This window comes from Nymphalis io, chromosome 28, assembly GCF_905147045.1.
Source record: "Nymphalis io chromosome 28, ilAglIoxx1.1, whole genome shotgun sequence".
In the NCBI taxonomy this organism is placed as follows: domain Eukaryota; kingdom Metazoa; phylum Arthropoda; class Insecta; order Lepidoptera; family Nymphalidae; genus Nymphalis; species Nymphalis io.
The window spans coordinates 6,816,450-6,832,279 of NC_065915.1; the positions used below are offsets into that span (position 1 = coordinate 6,816,450).

A 15,830-nucleotide genomic window follows, 5' to 3' on the forward strand; every position below is an offset into this window, starting at 1 on the left:
AGGGGCAGTCATTTTGAAATCGCAGACAAACACTTTAATTTTATTTATTTTATAACCATTTCGGAATAGTATAACCAAGATCAACAGCCAAACCAGATACTGTTTGCTCAAAACGTTTTAAAAAGGAGAAAAAAATGAATGCAAAGCTATAGCAATATGGTTTTTATGTTTATTACAAAGTGGACATAGTAATACAAATAACAATAAAAATTATAGAATGAATAAATGTTTTATGTTTGTGTTTTTTGATCGTGCTGTTGCCAACGTCCATACCATGTTGAATACACCGGTTCTCGTCCGATCACCGAAGTTAAGCAACATCGGGCGCGTTCAGTACTTGGATGGGTGACCGCCTGGGAACACCGCGTGTCGTTGGCCCTTTTGCATTTTTTCAATAACAAAACGAAATTAATGTTATTATAAAATGCGATATCCTAGCTACCCGATATCCTAGATGACCCGGCAAACTTTGTTCTGTCATATAAATTATATATACTGAACATTTTAGTTTTTAAATAAAAAGTAACGAATTTATTGTAAGTGTGTGGGGATGGCATCTATGACAGAAAAAGGAAAGGAGCACTTTAGACGATAACCGCCGATAAAAACAAAAAAACACCAACCAATCATTTTCTCAATTCAATGTATTTCATTAATTTAATGTACATATTCATTGTTTGATTAAAAGTTAAATGTAAAGTGAAAAAAGTAATATATTTTATCCTAAAGCAGTTAATTAATTTCGAAGAGCAATTGAGTGTACGATATTTTTTGTCAGTCCGTCTTTAGCCAACAAATAAATAAGCTCGATGGCTTGCCCACCCGAGAACATGCCACGTATACTTGTCCGTGTGATAAACATGGTGTGCCCAAATCTAAGCCACAAACGGACATTGTTTGGCCTTGCGACTTATTGATGGTCATTATACATATAAGCATAAAGCAACACCCTGCGAATTTTTTCATGCGTTTATTTATTATTGTCTTCTTAGGTTATGTCTACGGATTTTGTGTGTGAGTGGCTCATTGCACATTCGTCCCACATTATGAGACAGAACTTTTGAAAAAGTGGTCCGTTATTTGTTTTTTTTATAATATTGGTAAATGGTCACACCCACCCATATACATTGTCACTATCAAAATATTAACCATTCCTTGCACCGCGAATGCGCCACCAACCTTGGGAACTAAATTGTCCGTGGTGCCTGTAGTTACACTGGCTCCATCGCCCTTTAAGCCGGAACACAGCAATACTAAATATTGCTGTTTGGCGGTAGAATATGGGATAAACACAATACATACGAATGGAACATAATCTTTGCGCTGGCTATTTCGCCATCGCAACGTTGGCCATCTCCATATTTTTTCTTCTTTCAAGAATTTTAATTTTGCCGTGACTCCTAATTTAAATTAATCCTTTTATAATTCCAGTAAGGCAACCGCGTCTTTTTATTGCCAATCAATCTTTCAATCGATTCAATTATTAGCAACTAACAGTTTCTAATAAAGCAGACAAATTGAATTACTGCTAAATATTTTTTGAAATATAATGTAATATTTTACACAACTCGAGATGATTTATAACGAAATCTATCACGATCAACAGAACCACTACGGTGATATTCACGAGATCTACTTGCAGAACGAAGACGAGTCTTTACCGAGTATTTACTAGACGAGTCCGTCCGTAACAGCCTGTGAATGTCCCACTGCTGGGCTAAAGGCCTCCTCTCCTCTTTTTTAGGAGAAGGTTTGGAGCTTATTCCACCACGCTGCTCCAATGCGGGTTCAATCGATTTAATTATTAGCAACTAACAGTTTCTATTAAAACAGACAAATTGAATTACTGTTAAATATTTTTTGAAATATAATGTAATATTTTACACAATTCGAGATGATTTATTTCACACAAAATATATAAACAAACATAGTCTGTTCAAAGGTGGCGCTGCTAACAGAATTCAAATGGAATTAAGTTTAACTATTGCATTAATTAATTAAACTTGATTCAGAATAATGATATTATTTCTAAAGGATTTTTTTTTGAATATTGTCAAAGTAATTTAGACTATAACAATAAATTAAACATCAAAAATGTCTTTAAAAGTTTCAAACAATCTTAACAGAGTCTACTATAAATTAAATATTGTTACAATAGCTTGATATTGCTATTGCTTTGACGCTGAGCATATGATTATACTGTAAACACTCGAATCATGTGTATATTGAATGTATGTAATGTATGTACACTTGAATTAATTGAAGATTGCATTATTTACACTTGCTACAATTTCGGTTTCTTGCCTTTCCTCCACAAAATTGCGATAAAGACTCGATATAAGTCCCGTGTAAATTAAAACGATAACAAAAATACAATGTACGGTTGGGGAAGAAGAGACCCGGGGAGGAACAAAGTCCTTTGCGATATTTTTTCGTGTGCAAATGGACTTCAGGAACAGTCGTGCTACTGGATACGTGCCGAAAAGCAAACCTTCCAATGGTGACATACTCACATGCATATTTTCGTTATTTTGTTAGATTTGGTCGTCTGTTCTTTCTGCTCTATTATCACGCATGCTTGATGCTTTAATAGGTTATCGACGGCCCAAATGTGCCCCTTTGCGTCTTGCGGGCGTTTTTCACTGTAACACACACACACACACACACACACACACACACACACACACAAACAGACCAAATTGTTGTATTTACTGATAAAACAGTATAACGATAATGTATTTGACCTTTTAGTATTTTACCAACTTTTTCAATATCATAAAACACGTTTATATTTCTTATCAATTAAATAAATCGTTAAATATTTTCAAATTTTTAAATGACAAAATGACGTGAGGTTTACTATAAGTAATTATTTTGATATTGTTCGAACAAAAATACTGAAATCGTGATTATAAAATGGGATGATGGGTTAGGAAGGTCAAAATTTGGGGTTATATGTATTTTTAATGCTAATCAAAATAAAGTACAAACAAACAAAAATGTCTAAAAAATAGAAAAATAATTCTGTATAGGGACACCCTTATCAGCTAGCGGTATGAAATATACTTTACGACTTATTCTCATGCCTCCCAAATATACATAACAAATTTCATAAAAATTGGTCGAGCCGTTTCGGAGGAGTTCGACCATACACACCGTGACACGAGATTTTTATATATTAGATATACAGAATTATTGTAACGCCTCCTTATAAACTATGTTAGGTGTTGTACCTATTTCTATTTGCGAGAACAACAATATCTTTGACATGACTTAAACATAAACAGTGGCGTAGCTAGGTGAACAAGGGCCCCGGTGCATAAGGAAGGAATCGGGCCCTCATCCCGTCTTTCCGTGTAGCTTGCACTTATGTTGGCCTTCAAAATTATAGATATGAACAGGAATAGGAAACGGTGAGTTCAACTTATCTCTAGTAAGCTAAATCCATACGTCGCCTCTATGAGGGGTAGAATCTCTATGTGTTTAATATAAGAAAATGGAAATAAATAAACACCGACGCACATGATAATACAGAATATTTATTATACGGATGAGATCAATAAAAGGAAAAACCAATTTTTTACAGAAAAATCCCCGACCACACAATTTTTTTTTCTTTTATGCTCCTCTTTTCAAAGCTGAGGTTAGAGGGCCGTCTGAGCTCCGGGGCCCTGGTTCACTGCACCACCTGGCCCTACGATAACTTCACCACTGCACGTGAACATGCTACATATAGTTGTCCATGGGTACAGCAGCAGCAAGTAATAGAAAAATATATAATCCTTCTTACACCGGAGTACTTGCAGGTGCGTTGACGGCCTTTAAGGAATGAGTACGCTCTTTTCTAGAAGGTTCTATTTCATAACCGTTACTTAAGAAATGGTTTCAATTTACTGACTTCCTATCCCGCGCATCAAGCGATAAGTTGAAATTATGTAAAAGTTATAATATTTAAGTTTTTTTGTCTATCAGAATATCAACGGGTACGTTTTGAATTATAATATGACACGTGACATTACGGTTATCGCTCGGATTGGGTGCTTCGCGCTTTCAAGGATCAAATGATCCTGTTTTACCTTTAGCACAAGTATTAAAACCAAATAATAACTACTTGTGGGCTCTGTATACACGGACAGAAATACCACTTTCCAAACTGGTTCTAGAACTTCGTAATCGCGACCTATTACGAAATCTATCACGATCAACAGAACCACTACGGCGATATTCACGAGATCTACTTGCAGAACGAAGACGAGTATTTAATTTACCGGTAACTTTATAGTAATAAAAACAAAACACACTTATAAATTTAAAATGCAATAGAACTAAAGAGCTTACTAATTGGATGGCAAACGAGCACAAGAGAACACGCGGTCTATCCCACTTCTGATCTTACAAACCAGAAGCGAAAATGACTTTTTTTAAAATAATTTATAAATAAGTATTCAATTTTATAATAAGAAATACACAAACAAACAAACAAATTAATCATTAATAACAAAAAATGTCAATTCAGGTAATTGCATATTCGAAGCACTAGAACTTCGCGCCAAAAGTGATATTCTTCTTCTATGAAGGGCGATGACGCACTTTTCTTTTTTTAAATATATTCCGGTACAAGGAACTGATACATTCGGTCGAAGATTGTTAAGACTATGTTATTATCATTCCGATTGCCTCTGGTCTAGTGGCTGTATATAATTCCGCAGTTCCCGAGGTCCTTGGTTCAAACCATCAATAAATCTTATTGGGTTTTTCTATCGAGATTCTCAGTAGCGGCCCGGAGTATGGAAGTTGGAAATACACACTCCCGTGCCTCTTCCCGGTCGTGTCGGATTGCCATCCCATCTGATTATAAGAGTTATGGTTTTTGTTTTTAGAATAGGAAGGCCGACGAGCATATGGGCCACCTGATGGTAAGTGGTCACCAACGGCCATAGACATTGGCATTGTAAGAAATGTTAACCATCGCTTAAATCACCAATGCGCCACCAACCTTGGGAACTAAGATGTTATGTCCCTTGTGCCTGTAATTACACTGGCTCACTCACCCTTCAAAGCGAAACACAACAATAGCAAGTACTGCTGTTTTGCGGTAGAATATCTGATGAGTGGGTGGTACCTAAGCAGACGAGCTTGCACAAAGCTCTACCATAAATTATGTTACGAGTAGGTATCATCAAACTATTTGATTTGGTATTATTCCTTATCCTACTAATATTAAAAACACCAATGTGTGTTTACATGATTTCTAACTGACTGACGTCACAAAATGATTTTATATATATTAAATTACATAAAGCTATAACAACATGATTTTGATGTTTAGTACAAAGTCGTCGTTAACAGTAAAATAAAGATAAAATAAATGTTTCGTTTATGTTATTTGATTGAACTATCGCCAACGTCCATACCATGTTGAATACACCGGTTCTCGTCCGATCACCGAAGTTAAGCAACATCGGGCGCGTTCAGTACTTGGATGGGTGACCGCCTGGGAACACCGCGTGTCGTTGGCCTTTTTATATTTCATTTTTCTCATGTTAAATTTCATTTTGAGCGTATATCTGGTATTTGCTTACCCAAATATGGTTATCATGTAGTATAGTCGTTATAAAACAAAAAAAAAACAATCAAAATATTCTTTACTCAAGTAAGTACATTAGAATCGTCATGTTTCTGGTTTAAATTGACTGTAGAGCTACCACCTACTCGTAATTCCACCACCTACCACGTACTCGATTCTGTCGAAAAAAATCGGCAAGATAATCAGTTGTAATTCTATTTTTGGCTGCCTCGATGGTCTAAATATGGCTAGCGTACCTACAACTCTATAAAGCGACCGCCTCCTACTGGTGACATTTTAAATCCTAGGACTGTAGGACTTTAATCGCTCCTAGACAGTTTGGTTATTGGGCGATTATTTTAATGCTATTAATATATTTAAATCATATAGAATTATTTTTAAGAGTGACAGCGCGTACGCAGTCCCCACTACCAAAAATTACGCGTCCGAGTTATCCGCATTAGGGATAATCGCAGAGGTCAATCAGTCCGCAGTGCAATCAATAGGCCCCGCTCTGGGGGAACCGCCTCATGACCACGGTGTCCCCTACGCCAGGTAGATATGCTTTGCTCCTCGCCGGTCGCCTTTATGGGCATTTTTTTAAAAATTTGCGTGATTTTAAAAAATGGTATTATTTTTAGCACATATGTTTTATGTAGGAATAATATCAACATTCATTAAATCAGTAGTGTCTAAATTGTCATAAAAACACAGAAATCACACAAAACACTGTGTAGTTTATTTAGTTCATATATTGCGAATTAAATGCGTCCGACCCTGGTATTTTCTTCCACTGAGTTACGTGCTATTTTGCCTTGATTTTAAGGTAAAATAATATTAAAACCGCATATATTTATGTAACCAGATAAAGTACTTAAATCACAAATCTTCTCCTAATTTTTCATTATAAGCACTTATCAAAATTTGATCAACAATTGTACATCCTCTTAGTTAAAAAAACGACCAAAAACATACTTATATTTCATCATTTTTGGCATTAATTTGAGATTCCCCGCCTACGTACGAAGCGCTTTGAATCTACATTCATCATTCGCACTGCGAAACTTTGGAATGCTTCGTCTGAGTCCCTATTTCCCGATAGGTACAATGTTGGTGTCTTCAAATCCAGAGTAAACAGGTTTCTTATAGGCACGCGTGATACATCTTAGACCGTGTCGATGCTTAACATCAGGCAAGTCAACGGTCAAACGCTGACCTATTAATAGTAAAAAAAAAGATCCAAATAATATTATAAGTAAATGATAAAATTAATAAAATTACACAACAACAAATGTAAAAGATACTTTGAGCTTTGTCCATCATTATTTAGAAATATTTAACAGTAACGTAGTAACAGTAACGGAACGGGGTGTAAAATGTAGAGTCGTACACATTTTTATAAAAGCATTGAATTTTATTCTAAGCTACCTAACTAAATTTCTATTTACTAACTTTCCAAAACTTCTCTGGCTTTAATTATATCCATGTTTTCTTTTAGGCTGGATTTTTTCGTGTTACAATTTTGTAACAATACAATTGCTTTCTTGCTTGTTTGAAGTGCTGTTTTTAACAATAGAATTTTATTAGGGCATTATTGTAGTTTCGAAATAATCTCTTCCTATTCGTTTTTCGTTTTTTTCTTGCAGTTTCATTTTTTTGTAGATAGTGTAGTATTTTGATTATTTAAAACTTGTTTTACTTTCTATTTACGTTTCTGTTCTCACCACTTCTTTCGCTTCTTTTCTTTTTTATCTTACGTTAGATCATTTATTTTCTTACTCTCGCAGTAAGTGCCATTTCAATATCTACAACAATAATATGTTAGTGTGTCTTAATAAACATTAATTAAGGCTTTATTTTATGACGAGCCGGTTGGCGTGGTTTGTAGATACTTGCCTTTCACGCCGAAGGTTGTGGGCTCGATTCCCACCCAGGACAGACATTTGTGTGCATGAACATGTCTGTTTGTCCTTAGTCTGGGTGTAATTTTCTATATAAGTATGTATTTTTAAAAGAAAAGTAGTAGTAGTATATCAGTTGTCTGGTTTCCATAGCACAAGATTTGTTCAAGCCTAATTTGGGATCAGGTGGCCGTGTGTGAAAAATGTCCTAGGATATAAAAAAAAATACGAGTATTGTGTTAATAAATTGTAAAGTTTAATTGTTATTTTGTATATTGATAATATTAACAAATTATTTTATTTTTTTATATTAAAAAAAAGTATTTAATGATCAATGGACCCATATTTTGCCATGTCCCATTCAATGGTTGTAAGGTTTGAATACCATTGTGTCTAAAATCTGGCTTTATTACCATCAACTGCTAGTTTTATTGAAGAAATAATGAAACGGTTTTCTGATTGTGACTTCATACTACAATTTCACATTATCTTTTATTTTAAACAGGGGACACCCAATACCACAATAGTGCAAAATCAAAAAAAAAATGCCCTTATATATTTCGGACTACGAACTTCGTCAGCGCGATTATTTTAATTTTATCGTCTAGTACCAGCAGCGCCTCTTTGGCTTAACGGCTAGCTTGTAAGGCTTATCCTAATAATTGTAAGTGTTTAACTTGTATGAACGATGTTACGTTTACGGCACTGAGACGATAGATGTCGCTAGTAGTAGATAAGATCGCGCTGACGAAATTCGTAGTCCGAAATACATAAGGGTGACTGGCGAGGAGCAATGCATACTTACCTGGTGTAGGGGACACCGTGATCATGAAGGCGGTTCCCCCAGAGCGAGGCCTGTCCATTGCACTGCGGACGGGTTGACCTCTGCGATTATCCCTAATGCGGATAACTCGGACGCGTAATTTTTGGTAGTGGGGACTGCGTACGCGCCGTCCCCCTTAAAATAACTGGTATATAATTTAAATATAATTATGGTATTAAAATAATCGGCCAATAACCAAATTCTCTAGGAGCGATTAAAGTCCTACACTCCTAAGATTTAAAATGTCACCAGTAGAAATCGATCGCTTTATAGAGTTGTAAGTACGCTAACCATATTTAGACTATCGAGGCAGCCAAAAGTAAAATAGATTTACAACTGAAAGCCAGTTCCTTTGATCTTACTCTACGGCTCTATTCGGTATATTCCGAATAGGTGGTAGCTCTACAGTCAATTCAATCTAGAAACGTGATCATTCAAATGTAGATACTTATTTTTATAAGGAACTATCGCTTGGCCCGCTGCTTTGTCTGCGTTATAATCGTAAATCAAGTTAAACGGGATAAAAAGACCAAAACATCTTAATTACGTCATATCTTAGCTTTCATATTTATGGATATATTATATTGCGATTATTACTATTCTAATAATTAAATATATAGATATACTGAATTATTGTAACGCCTCCTTTATAAACTATGTTAGGTGTAGTACCTATTTCTCTTTACGAGAACAACTATATCTTTGACATGATTACACGTAAACAGTGGAGTAGCTAGGTGGACAAGGGCCCCGGTGCATAAAGAAAAGAATTGGGCCCTCATCCCCTCTTTCTGTGTAGCTGGAACTTATATTGGCCTTCCAAATTATAGATAGGAACAAGAATAGGAAACAGTGAGTTCAACTTATCCCTAGTAAGCTAAATCCATACGTCGCCTCTATGAAGGGTAGAATCTCTATGTGTTTAATAGAAGAAAATGGGAATATATAAACACCGACGCACATGACAATATAGAATATTTATTATACGGATGAGATCAATAAAAGGAAAAAAAGTTTTTTAACAGAAATCCCCGCCCACACAAAAATTTCTTTTTTTCTTTTATGCTCCTTTCTTTTCAAAGCTGAGGTGAGCCCTCTGAGCTCCGGGGCCCTGGTGCACTGCACCACCAGCTACGATAGCTTCGCCACTGCACGTGATCATGCTACATACAGTTGTCCATGGGTATAGCAGCAGCAAGTAATAGAATAATATATAATCCTTCATACCTAATGAAACTGTAAATAAGAATGCAACTAAACAATTTAATGCAAAATTTAATAAACCCTAAAAGTAAAAAAAATCTCTACACATTAAAAGAAATATGTTACTGGGAACTTAGAAGTAAAGACTTATAGTAAGGTAGTAAATAATTAGGAAGAAATAAAATTAAAAAAAAAAAAAAATTGTACTGAAATAATTAAAATCTTTAAGTGATTATAATAACATGTGTAAAAAAAAATATCTTTTAAACTTTTTTTTATATGTAGGCACTCTCGTACAATTTCTGCTCCGTCCGAGTTTTGACTGTGACGTCACTTCGCCCAATCGTTATTGCGGGCGACTCTTTTATAAACTTTACTGTATATTTGTAAACCGCTGTTGTAAAGTTTCGGCTGGACCAGTAAATTGTATAAGTAGTAGATAGTAGTGTTTACTTTATTTTTTTGTAATTTTGTATATGAGTCTTGTTACTTTTTTTTTTTTTTTTATAGAATAGGAAGGTGGACGAGCATATGGGCCACCTGATGGTAAGTGGTCACCAAACGCCCTTAGACATTGGCATTGTGAGAAATGTCAAAGATTTTATGTCCCTTGTGCCTGTAATTACACTGGCTCACTCGCCCTTCAAACCGGAACATAACAATATCAAGTATTGCTGTTTTGCGGTAGAATATCTGATGAGTGGGTGGTACCTACCCAGACGAGCTTGCACAAAGCCCTACCACCAGTAAATTATTATTATAATATTAATGTTACTTAAATAAATAAATTATTATTATTATTTTGATACGCGCGTTGATAATTTCGTACTTATTTTATCCCTCTTTGTGATTTGACGCCCCACATATGTTATTTTACTTATAATAATATTAGAACGATTATCAATATATTATTTTATGCTAAAATAAGAGCAGTATTTTCACGTAGACTAACAAGTAATCTACCGAAAGTCGTTCTTATGATTGCGGATTCTTTCACAAATCACGCGAAATTAGTGAGCTTATTATTATTGTTTGTTTTAAACTTTTTAACAAATGATGCAGATTGATCAGAACTGTGATCGGCAATAAGTCCGTGCGTACTCTTCATGTAGAGATACAAGTGCTTTCCGCTTTCGATAGAAGATAATATCGATATAGAATATAATATACATTTCGTATATTTGAATTATACACACACAATTCAGGTTGGATAGTTACGATAAAGAGCCACGGCATATTGTCCTCAATTTGCTTGTGATGAAAGTATTGCACTTTCATACATCGACGTGTTTTCGACAAATATTAGCGCGGCCGGTGTATGAAGCGTCTACAGTCCTGTCGTTTGCCAACATTAATATACAGAAGAAGCAGAGTAGGTGATAGCACCCAGCCTTGTGGAATACCAGAATTGACGAATTTTAAGCATGGACCGTCAACAACCTTGATGGGCCGATCAGGCAAAATTGGTTATCCAGTTGAATTGTTCCTGGGAAGACCAATCAAAGGCTTTTTCTATGTCCAGACTAACTGCTAACTTTATTGTAGTTGAGTCCAAGAGGTGGCCTCTTAGACTCAATTGTTAGCGCGTCGGTCAGGTATACTAGAAGATCTCTCGCAGGCTGGCGGAACCCCAGAAGGTGCCGACCACTTTGCCGAGGTGGTCTCTTGGCCAGTTAGACCGCGAGCTAGTCAAGGAGGCCGCCATTGTGCAACGGTGGGGTTCCACGGGACGGAGGGAGGGTGCCAGCGTGGAAGAGCTGGCGGGCCGCATTAGCCGTGCCCTCAAAGAGGTCTGCGATGCGGCCATGCCGAGACCCCGTCGCAGAGCCCAGCGCCGGCATGTGTACTGGTGGTCGCCCGAAATAGCCGAGCTTCGGGCGACGTGCAATCGGGCGCGGCGGGCCTACGTCCGCTGTCGAAGACGCAACGGCCTCGATGTGGACCTGGAGGGACAGCTTTTGGCCGCTTACCGCCAGCTAAAAAAGGACCTGCAGCTGGCAATAAGTCGGGCCAAAGAGAAGGCGAGGGAAGAGCTGCTGGTGAGCCTCAACCTAAACCCATGGGGGCGAGCATATCGAGGGGTTCGCGGAAAATTCCGCACCCAAACTACCCCCGTGACGGAGACGCTGCCGCCGGAGCTCGTTCTGCGCCTGGTCGGGGAACTGTTTCCCCACCCAGGCTAGTTTGTCCCTCCACAGATGGCCCCTCGCTCTGTGATAGAAGACCTAGTGGCCCCACCATTGATCACGGAGCGAGAAATGGAGATGGCCCTCGGCCGCTTGAGGACCAAAAACAGGACGCCGGGTCCGGACGGTGTTCCAGGGCGTGTTCTGTGCGATGCCCTGGAATACCTAGGTACAAGACTTCGGGAGCTGTTCAACGAATGTCTGCGCAGCGGGCAGTTTCCGAAGCCTTGGAAGCAAGGGAAGTTGGTGCTCTTGCCAAAGGAGGGGCGGGCACCAGGCTCCTCTTCGGCATATAGGCCGATAGTGCTGCTGAACGAGACGGGCAAATTGTTTGAGAAGATTCTCGCAGCTCGTCTCGTTCAACACCTCGACCAGGCCGGTCCGGGTCTCTCGGAGGCTCAGTTCGGGTTCAGGGCGGGCCGTTCAACGATCGACGCCTTGAACGCCCTGAAGACTCGGACCACGGAAACAGTGGCCCAGGGGCAAGTGGTCCTGGCGGTGTTGTTAGACGTTGCAAACGCCTTTAACAGTCTCCCATTCAAGACGATCAGAGAGGCACTCCGATACCAAGGGGTGCCGATCTATCTGAGGAGACTGTTGGAGGCGTACCTCCAGGACAGGGAGGTCGTATGGGCAGGAGGCGACGGGAAGTTGGTCCGGCGTCGGGTAGGCTGCGGCGTTCCACAGGGGTCGGTCCTCGGCCCAATTCTGTGGAACGTCGGTTTTGATTGGCTTCTGAAGGCACCCGTCCTTCCCGGTATGGGGGTGTTCTGTTACGCGGACGACACCCTCATTACCGCGACGGGACGGGACTTTGGGGAGGCGGCCCACCTGGCTGAAGTTGGAAGAACTTTGACCGTGGACCGAATGGAAATGCTGGAAGTCTTGGACAGCGGCGACGCTCCTCGCGGGCGATCCACCCTGGGAACTCCAGGCGGAGGTGCTCGCAGAGGTGTACCGCTTCCGGGCCGAGGCGAGAGACCGCGGCGACCGTCCAGGGTCGGCGGATGTTGGGCGGATCAGGGCTCTAGCCCAGCAAGCCCTGATAGCCCGATGGGAGAAAGATCTGAGGTCCCCCACAGCGGGCCTGGCGACAGTGGAGGCGGTACGTCCCCACTTAAATCGCTGGCTCAAAAGAAAACGAGGCACGCTCTCGTTTAGGTTAACGCAGGTACTTACCGGACACGGCTGCTTCGGTAAGTACCTGCACAAGATAGCATGGCGGGAAATGTCACCTTCCTGCCACGAGTGTGGTGCGCCAACCGACACGGCGCAACATACCCTGACGGAGTGTGCCGCGTGGGGGCCCCAGAGGCTTTCTCTGGCGGCAGTTGTCGGCGGAGACCTCTCCTTGCCGAGCATCATCAACGCGATGCTCGGAAGCGATGAGTGTTGGTCGGAAATGGTCTCCTTCTGTGAAAATGTAATGTCGCAGAAGGAGGCCGCGGAGCGGGAGCGGGAAGAGGACACCACTGCAAACCTGCTCCGCCGAAGAAGACTGGGGAGAAGAATGAGGCGCTATGCGCACCTTTTCCCTCCGCCGCAATAGGCGTCGCTGAGACTAGGGGGTTCTCAGTACCCTGGTAATCCCCATAGAGAATGGAGGCCTGCAGACCACCCGTCAGAGCGTCGCGGTAGCATGCGCAAGCGATCCCGTGGCGCTCCTCGTTATGACGGAAAGGGTACCGCTGGTTATTTAGTGGGTATTCCGTTGTTCGGGGCGCACTCGGCGCCTCGGGCATCGGCGAGCCCCACATACCCCCCACTGTTCCCGTGGGGGAAACGCGTACTGCGTTTTTCCAGCGAAAAAAAAAAAAAAAGGTATACTAGAAGATCACCGGTGCTAGCTTTACATTTAATTCAATACTGTAATAATAATAACATGGTGATTCAAAAGTACCCTTATAAGTCTATTTGAATAAAGAATTATTTGATTTAATTTGTATTATACGTACTATATTAGACAACGTATTTGACTTTCAAAGAAACGTAATATGGTAACAATTAATTTCAATGGGTCACAGTCATTAAGGATTTTATCAACGTATACCATTGGCGATACGGCGTTGTTCACAAATTATCTTCGAGATTAACAATAAACTTAAGATTAACGTTGAAATGCATTTTTTTCGATACAAATCTTATGACAACACTATCGGTATTCAACGTATCAAGGCCGTATTACGAACATTCTGAATTATGCTTATATTTAGCGAATACCAATAACTAGCCTGTAAAAATTAATTGTTTGATCCTCAAAGTAAAAACTTATATATACGACAAATTTTACTACTAAGGTACTTACATTAAAATGCTCATTACGAATCTACTTGTTTTTGTTGATAATATATATATATGGAAAAAGTATTTTTCCTGAGTTCTATTTGTTGAATGAGTATGCTTTGGTGCTGTATAATAAATATATTAAAGTTTTTTATACAAACAGAAATATAAATAAAATCAAGAATAACGCGAAAATTTAGGCGAAATTGTATGGGCGAGCAAGCGACGTTGGGCGAAAAAAAAGAATTTAAGAACTCGTAACTATAAAAAACGCTTCTTATAATAATAAGTTTATTTCAATTTACAATTTTTAACCATTTATGGACTAATATTTCCCGGACAACCTTATCGATGGACAGGCAAAATTATTTTTTTTGGTTTGGATAACTCGCAAATAGCTAGATTAACTGTAAAAGGGGCAGTCATTTTGAAATCGCAGACAAACACTTTAATTTTATTTATTTTATAACCATTTCGGAATAGTATAACCAAGATCAACAGCCAAACCAGATACTGTTTGCTCAAAACGTTTTAAAAAGGAGAAAAAAATGAATGCAAAGCTATAGCAATATGGTTTTTATGTTTATTACAAAGTGGACATAGTAATACAAATAACAATAAAAATTATAGAATGAATAAATGTTTTATGTTTGTGTTTTTTGATCGTGCTGTTGCCAACGTCCATACCATGTTGAATACACCGGTTCTCGTCCGATCACCGAAGTTAAGCAACATCGGGCGCGTTCAGTACTTGGATGGGTGACCGCCTGGGAACACCGCGTGTCGTTGGCCCTTTTGCATTTTTTCAATAACAAAACGAAATTAATGTTATTATAAAATGCGATATCCTAGCTACCCGATATCCTAGATGACCCGGCAAACTTTGTTCTGTCATATAAATTATATATACTGAACATTTTAGTTTTTAAATAAAAAGTAACGAATTTATTGTAAGTGTGTGGGGATGGCATCTATGACAGAAAAAGGAAAGGAGCACTTTAGACGATAACCGCCGATAAAAACAAAAAAACACCAACCAATCATTTTCTCAATTCAATGTATTTCATTAATTTAATGTACATATTCATTGTTTGATTAAAAGTTAAATGTAAAGTGAAAAAAGTAATATATTTTATCCTAAAGCAGTTAATTAATTTTGAAGAGCAATTGAGTGTACGATATTTTTTGTCAGTCCGTCTTTAGCCAACAAATAAATAAGCTCGATGGCTTGCCCACCCGAGAACATGCCACGTATACTTGTCCGTGTGATAAACATGGTGTGCCCAAATCTAAGCCACAAACGGACATTGTTTGGCCTTGCGACTTATTGATGGTCATTATACATATAAGCATAAAGCAACACCCTGCGAATTTTTTCATGCGTTTATTTATTATTGTCTTCTTAGGTTATGTCTACGGATTTTGTGTGTGAGTGGCTCATTGCACATTCGTCCCACATTATGAGACAGAACTTTTGAAAAAGTGGTCCGTTATTTGTTTTTTTTATAATATTGGTAAATGGTCACACCCACCCATATACATTGTCACTATCAAAATATTAACCATTCCTTGCACCGCGAATGCGCCACCAACCTTGGGAACTAAATTGTCCGTGGTGCCTGTAGTTACACTGGCTCCATCGCCCTTTAAGCCGGAACACAGCAATACTAAATATTGCTGTTTGGCGGTAGAATATGGGATAAACACAATACATACGAATGGAACATAATCTTTGCGCTGGCTATTTCGCCATCGCAACGTTGGCCATCTCCATATTTTTTCTTCTTTCAAGAATTTTAATTTTGCCGTGACTCCTAATTTAAATTAATCCTTTTATAATTCCAGTAAGGCAACCGCGTCTTTTTATT

At 38.9% G+C, this 15,830-nt stretch overlaps 5 non-coding genes across 5 annotated transcripts; 4 read left to right on the top strand and 1 right to left on the bottom strand.

Moving 5' to 3' along the window:
• The first annotated feature begins 259 nt into the window (after nt 1-259).
• On the top strand, nt 260-378 carry LOC126779331 (5S ribosomal RNA). Its single transcript, XR_007670306.1, has one exon. It is a non-coding gene; the product is annotated as a 5S ribosomal RNA (ribosomal RNA).
• Nucleotides 379-5,400: 5,022 nt separating this feature from the next.
• Nucleotides 5,401-5,519, top strand: LOC126779332 (5S ribosomal RNA). The gene has a single exon (XR_007670307.1). It is a non-coding gene; the product is annotated as a 5S ribosomal RNA (ribosomal RNA).
• Nucleotides 5,520-5,967: 448 nt separating this feature from the next.
• Nucleotides 5,968-6,129, bottom strand: LOC126779374 (U1 spliceosomal RNA). Its single transcript, XR_007670347.1, has one exon. It is a non-coding gene; the product is annotated as a U1 spliceosomal RNA (small nuclear RNA).
• Nucleotides 6,130-8,264: 2,135 nt separating this feature from the next.
• LOC126779355 (U1 spliceosomal RNA) lies at nt 8,265-8,426 on the top strand. The gene has a single exon (XR_007670328.1). It is a non-coding gene; the product is annotated as a U1 spliceosomal RNA (small nuclear RNA).
• Nucleotides 8,427-14,635: 6,209 nt separating this feature from the next.
• LOC126779333 (5S ribosomal RNA) lies at nt 14,636-14,754 on the top strand. Its single transcript, XR_007670308.1, has one exon. It is a non-coding gene; the product is annotated as a 5S ribosomal RNA (ribosomal RNA).
• Nucleotides 14,755-15,830: the final 1,076 nt, after the last annotated feature.